Source organism: Petaurus breviceps, unplaced genomic scaffold (genome assembly GCF_028583685.1).
Source record: "Petaurus breviceps papuanus isolate PSGF00001 unplaced genomic scaffold, PetGlider_PUasm1.0 176, whole genome shotgun sequence".
Taxonomy (NCBI): Eukaryota; Metazoa; Chordata; class Mammalia; order Diprotodontia; family Petauridae; genus Petaurus; species Petaurus breviceps.
In genome coordinates this window covers 19,651,637-19,658,877 of record NW_027185771.1, presented here as the reverse complement: position 1 = coordinate 19,658,877, position 7,241 = coordinate 19,651,637, and positions in this window count along the sequence as shown.

The window sequence follows — 7,241 nt, the reverse complement described above, 5'->3', positions numbered from 1 at the left end:
ATCATATAAAATTTCAATAATCAAAACTATCTGTTAGTGGGTAAGAAACAGAGTAGTAGATCAGTGGAATAGGTTAGGTACACAAGACAGTAGACAATAACATGGTAATCTAGTGTTTGATAAACACAAAGATCTCAGCTTCTAGGATAAGAACTCACTACTTGACAAAAACTGCTAGGAAAATTGGAAAGCAGTATGGTAGAAACTAGGTCTAGACCAACCAATTACACTGTGTCCCAAGATAAGGTCAAAATGAGTACATGATTTAGACACAAAGTGTGGTGCCATAAGCAAATTAGGAAAGCAAGGAATAGTTTACCTGTCAGATATATAAGGCAGAAAAGAATTTATGACCATACAAGATATAAAGAGCATTATGAGATATAAATAGATAATTTTGCACAGACTAAACCCGTCCAACCAAGAATAGAAGGAAAGAAGAAAGCTGAGAAATAATTGTTACAACAGAGTGTCTGATAAAGGCTTCATTTCTCAAATATATAGATAACTGAGTCAATTTATAAAAATACAAGTCATTCCGCAATTAGTAAATGGTCAAAGAATATGAACAGGAAGTTTTCAGATAAATCAAATAAATCAAACCTATAGTCAAATGAAAAAAGTATCTAAATCATTATTGATTAGAGAAATTCAAATTAAAACATCTCTGAGGTACCATCTCACAACTATCAGATTGGCTAATAAGACAGAAAAGGAAAATGATAAATTCTAGAGATGTGGTGAAATTGAAACACTAATGCACTGTTGGTGGAATTGTGAACTGATCTGACCTTTCAGGAGAACAATTTGGAACAATGCCCAAAGGCCAATCAAACTGTGCATACCCTTTGATTCAGCAATACCACTGCTAGATCTATATCCCTAAGAGATCATATAAACAGGGAAAAGGACCTACAGGTATAAAAATATTTATAGCCATTCTTTTTGTGGTGGTAAAGAATTGGAAATTGAAGGGATATCCATCAATTGAAGAGTGTTTGAACATGTTGTGATATATGAATTTAATGGAATACTATTATGTTAAGAAAAACCTAGAGGGGCGGCCAAGTGGCTCAACGAGTAAGAGCACCAGCTCCAGTGTCGGGATAACCTGGATCAAATCCGGGCTCAGATACTCAGCACCACACCCAGAAATAACTGGCCGTGTAACCTTGAGCAAGTTACTTAACCCCAATTGCTTAAAAAAAAAAACTAGAAAAACTTATATGAACTAATGCTAAGTAAGAATAATCAGAACAACACTGTACACAGTGAGAGCAATATTGTACAATGATTAGTTATGATTAACTTAGCTTTTCTCCACAACACAATCATTCAAGACAATTCCAAAAGCCTCGTGATGGAAAATGCTATCCACATCTGCAGAAAGAACTGATGGAGTCTGAATGCAGATCAAAGCACACAATTTCTACTTTCTTTATTTTTTGTAGTCTTCTTCTTTCCTTTTGTTCTCTTTCTTCTTTCACAACATGAGTAATATGAAAAGAGATTTTACATGATTGCAAACATATAACCTATATCAAGTTCCTTAATATCTTAGGGAGGACAGAAGAAAGGGAGGGAAGGAGAAATTTTGGAGCTCAAAATTTTATTTTAAAAAGCATATTAAAAATTGTGTTTAGATGTAATTAAAAAAAAATAAAACACTATGTAAAAGGAAGAGAAAAAAAAAAGAAAAATGTTATGTGCCTCCAGAGAGAGAATTGATAAACTTTGAAAGCAGATTGAAGTATAAATATACAAACACACACGTATATATCCATATATATATATATATATAAAACATATATACACACATGTATATGTATTGCTTTCTCTGTTTTTCTTTTCTTTTTTATGTATTTCATTTTGCAACATGGCTAATATGGAAATGTTTTGCATAACATCACATGTATAATAAAAATCTTTTTTTTTTTTCCCTTCCCAATGAAGGGGAAGGAGAAAGAGGGAGGAAGAGAATTTAGGACGCAAAATGTTAAAAATGTATTTACATTAAAAATTTTACATGCTATTGGGAAATAGTTAACAAAATAAATATATTTTTTAATTAATGTAAGAGGTTTAAAAGGCAGTGTAATACAGTGTTTATATTTAGAGGCTGTCGGTTCAAATCTAAGCTCTTTCTACCTGTTTAGAAAATAATTTCATTTCTCTGAACTCACTTCCCTTCTCTAAAATTCAGGTGTATTAAATAATCTCCAACTTCTCTTCTAACCATAGCTCTTTGAACTTAGTTTCCTAGAATCTTTCTGGGCCTCAGTTTCCTCATTTAAAATGACAAGTTAGACGAGATAGTCACTAACCCACCCACCCCCATCCCACTTTAAATCCATCATCATTTCAAGGGGTTTGCAAAGAATTTCCTCACATTTATTAAGTCCAATAACCACATAAGGCAAGTGGTACAAGTATTATCTCCAGTGTCCAGAAAGAAGAAATGAACTGTGTAAACCAAACTAGAAGAAAGCAGCCACCCACCCCAGGGACGAGAGCTTTGGTGCCTTCCTGTTCTCTCCTTCCTAAGTAGGAGTCATATACTGTTCAGCTCAAGTCCACACCCATGGACCTGGGGAAAATGGGCAAAGCAGCCTTTCCCCTTGAATTCTGTCCATTACCATCTCCACTATTAAGTACAAACCCAGGTATTACAGAGAAACTAAGCAAGGCATCACTTTACACTCAGCCAGCAGACAGCCTGTTTGGGTAAATTATGACTCTGGATCTCTTTGCTTTCACCCATTCTGCCTTCTGAAGAATTTCTGCCATGCCTGAACTCAATTTCTGTCTCTTTAATTCGAGTCCAGATGGATTGAAAGCTCAGATAACAACATAAAACTGGTTAATCAACTTTCATACCATATTTATACTGCAACAGGGATATTTTACTGTTGCCGGCAGTTTAGCCAGGCATCCTGTGAAATCCAGCCAGCATTTTATGTCTCCTTAAAATTGCAAACTGGAGGCCCCTCTGTTGTCAGTGACCCTCAACCCCATCCACTAACCAGATCTCTTGCCTGTCTGAATGGTGACATTCAGCTCAATTTCATTCTGAGCGCGTAATGCCCCTCCAGGAACGGGTTTTATATTTTCCTCATGAAATGTAAATAGCTTTCCGCTCTGATCACTGCGCTGGCCCCAGTGTAATGTGAAGACAAGGCACAAGTCAAATTATTAAAAATATTTAAAATTTAATTTTCTGTGGCACACCGACCACAACAGGCCTTATTGTAAGGTTATTCAACTGCATGAGGCAGACTGTCTGGCCCAGGAGGGGGAAAAAAGGAGCTGTTGCTTTTGAGAAAACAGTCTCTGTGCTCCTTTTTTTTTTTCCCCTTTTCTACACAGATTTTACTTAAATGGTATTAGAGAGAAATGGGGAGTGCTAGGATGACTTTACCAGAGAAAAATTATGCCACCTGCATTATTCATTTTCTCGATTTTAAAATCATTCATGGAAATTATGGCCAATGCAGGCACAGCATGCTATAGTGAATGGAGAGTTAGCTTCCAAGTTAGGAAGAGCTTGGTCTGGGTAAGTCATTTAATATCTAACTAAGTAAAGTGACGAAGAAGATCCTGATCTACACTGGTTAAGTGAGTTTCCTTATCAGGAGTTCTCTATGCAAAAAAAAAAAAAAAGTCCACATTTAGCCCATCCCATCCATGGGCAACTCATTGGTACCTCTTTAAAGGATAGAGCTTGACCCTGACCCATTTGAAGATATTTCTACATAACAAAGTTCCCACCAAACTGGAATGGCATTGTCCCAGCAACAAAATGCTCATCTCTTCCAAAAAGCCCTTTAAAAGATGAATATTTTCAGTCACAGAAAGCCATGGAGCAATTGACTAAGAGCTGTGAAGGGACTAGAGCCAAGGTCACAGATTTGGTGGCCCAGTAGAGAGAGTACCAGACCCAGAGTCAGGAAGCCCTGAGTTCAAATTTGGTCTCAGACATTTGCTAGTTATATAACCCTGGGCAAGTTTCTGAACTGTTCTCAGCCCCAATTTCCTCATCTGTAAAATGTGCACTAGGTGACACAATAGATAGAGCCACCAGGCCTGAAGTCAGGAAGATTCATCTCCCTGAGTTCAAATCTAGCCTCAGACACTTACTATCATTGTTACTCTGGGCAAGTCACTTAACCCTGTTGGCCTCAGTTTCCTCATTGGTCAAATGAGCTGAAGAAGGAAATCACAAACTATCCCTGTATCTTTGCTAAGAAAACATCAAATGGGGTTTTGAAGACTCAGAAAAAATTGAAATGACTGAACAAAAATGAGGATAATAATAGCACCCACCTCCCAGGGTTTGTGTGAGGATAAAATAAGATGTTGTTTGTAAAGTGCTACATAACCCATAAAAGCTACAGAAATTATTATCAACTTGAAGGGTCTAACTCCTCATTTTACAGCTGAGGAAACTGATGCCTGTGGAGGATGAAATGATTTTCCCAAGGAAATAGACACAGTTAGTATTTGAATTTATTTCTCTTGACCAGAGTCAATAAGTAGTCTTTCCCCTGTACCATTGTAGAATGTGCCCAACCTGACATATGGAATACAGTTTGGACAGCAGTAACTCATTAAATACCACCCTCCAGCAGATTGGAAGTTCTTTGAGGGTAGAAGCCATTTTCTCTTTCTTTTTATTCTTAGTGCCAATAAGAGTGACACAATTACACATAGTAGGCATTACCCAATGAATGACTTAATTAATTATTAAAACAAAATGAAATAGCTATTTACTAATGTTCAGACTTGGTGAGAACAGAACAGTAATTGATACTGGGGATCTGAGCTCTGTTAATCATATGAAGCTTATAATCAACATTCTTTTTCCTAGTTATATTTCACATTTAACTCATTTCCCCACACGGATCTAATTTTGTACCAGAGCTGTGAAGTTTATTATATTATTTTAATTTTTTTTTCAGTTTGCTGTTAAAACTAAAAGAAAAACACCCCACATGGGTAATTATTTTAAAAATTAAATTCTCCAGGCGCAGGTTTAAGATTAATGATATTTGCTGATGATTGGATGAACTGCCTTCAATAAGTGACATAAGTAAGAGCCAAATTCCAATTTTAATATATTTATTTTCATAAGCCAAATAGCTATAAACAATATCTATTGTAATTCTCCAGAATGGTAACATATAATTAACTTCTTAAGCCATTTCCTAATGGGTTTTCATTCGCTGGAAGACAATACACTCCACTGCATAATCTTAGGAATAAATCACATGTGGCCATGAAAACAGGTGCCAGCAAAGTTACAACATCCCAAGATCACACTCTGAAGGAATGTCAGAGGGCATCTAGTCCAAGTAGAGCTGGACAGAAATCCCCTTTATAGCACAGGTCATCTAGCTTGTGTTGGAAGATTTCCACTGAGGCAGAGTAGATGACTTCTGGTTTAGAACCATCTATCCCCAGAAGACTGAGTCGGGAGATATGGGTGAAAGTTTCAAAGAAACAGAATGAAATGTGAGGTATAGAACATTTTCCTAACAATTAAATTTGTCTAGTAATCAAATGGGAAGCTAAGTGGTGCCATAGAGTGCTAGGCTTGGAATCAGGAAGACTCAACTTTCTCCTGAGTTCAAATCCCGGATGAGGCACTTACTAGCTGTGTGGTCCTGGGCAAGGCACTTTATACTGTTTGCCTCAGTTTTTTCATCTGTAAAATGAGCTAGAGAAGGAAATGACAAATCACTCCGGTATCTTTGCCAGGAAAATCCCAAAAGTGGTCAGGAAGATTTGGACAGGACTGAAATGACCAAGTAACAAATAGTTAAATGTGATCCCATGATATATGGTATGGGTTCCATCTCACTAGATAACTCCCACCAATAGATGGTTGGCCATTAGTAGGGTATTAAAGGAGGTTTTTTTGTTTATTTCTATATGAGTTGTAGTAGAGGGTCTACCATGCTATTTATATGATAAATATGGCAGTGCTTGACTGAGTATTAACCATTAAAGCAAAGTAGCCAAAATGGATCACCAGAAACAAGAGTCCCATCATTAAATTCTGCCAGGGAGGAAGACAACAAATCAATGAAAAAGCTGGTTGTTTTGGCTAAAGTCTGGGAATTGTCCATACCTTACTTAGAGATGCTGAAAGAAGTCAGAATGTAGAAAAAACAGGCATGAGCCCAAAGAAGATATACGAGAAAACCATGAGTCAGGAAGATGAGTTCAAATCTTGTCTCAGCCATCAGTAGTCTTCTCTGAGGTTAGTCATTTAACCCTTGTAGGAGTCATTTTCCTCATTCATAATAATAGCACCTACTTTCCAAGGTTATGGTGAGGATGAGCTCTACAAACCTTAAAGCCCTATATAAAGATTAGTTCTTGTTTTTATTTTCAGTTTTTTTTTTATCAATGTAGTTTTGCTGATTTTTTTCTTTCAATTTTAATTTTCTTTTTCTTTAAAAATATTAGTTATATAGGAAAGCTTTCTGGGAGGATAAAGAGCTAGAAATGCTGGGAGAATTTCTGATGATGTAAAAAACAAAGATATACATAAAAATTGATTTTAAAGACAACAATAAAGGACAGTCACCCAATATTTCTGAAGAATCTTACCACAGTTCTTGACTGTGGCTAGAAAAGAGTGGCCCAAAGAGTCACAAATGTCTATGCAGATAATTCTCTGGCTTAAATGGTTTAGTCTCTGCTCTCCAAGCTCATTAGGATATCCCAATAAGCTTCTCACACAAAGTTTAGGATTGATAACCTCCGAACTCAAGCATTCTTTTCAAAAGCCCTCAGCTTAACCTGCCCTTCGCCAAACTGTGAAATAGGTTGCAATTAGCCTCAGTTACCCATCTCCTCCAGTTTTATCAGCCCTGTTCTCTTTCCTCTCCTGCTCCCCATAAATTTAGTTCTTTCACTTTTGACATCACAACTAGGTCTGCCCTTCTCTATTATGTCTCATCATCTAAATTATCTCCTCATTTGTCCTTCTTTTATGAATTTCCATCCCCAAAGTATGATGGAAAACAATTCCTGGGAAACTGATTCACACTAAAGTGTGAATGATTTATAATGGTTTGTGCTATTAAAGAGACAGTAAGGTACAGTGAGTAGAGAGCTAACTTCTCATTCAAAAAATCCTGGGCTCAGGTTCTGGCTCTGAAACACATGTTATCTATATGACCTTGAGCAAGTCCAGTCAGCAAGTATTTATTAAGTGTCAATGGTGGCACAAG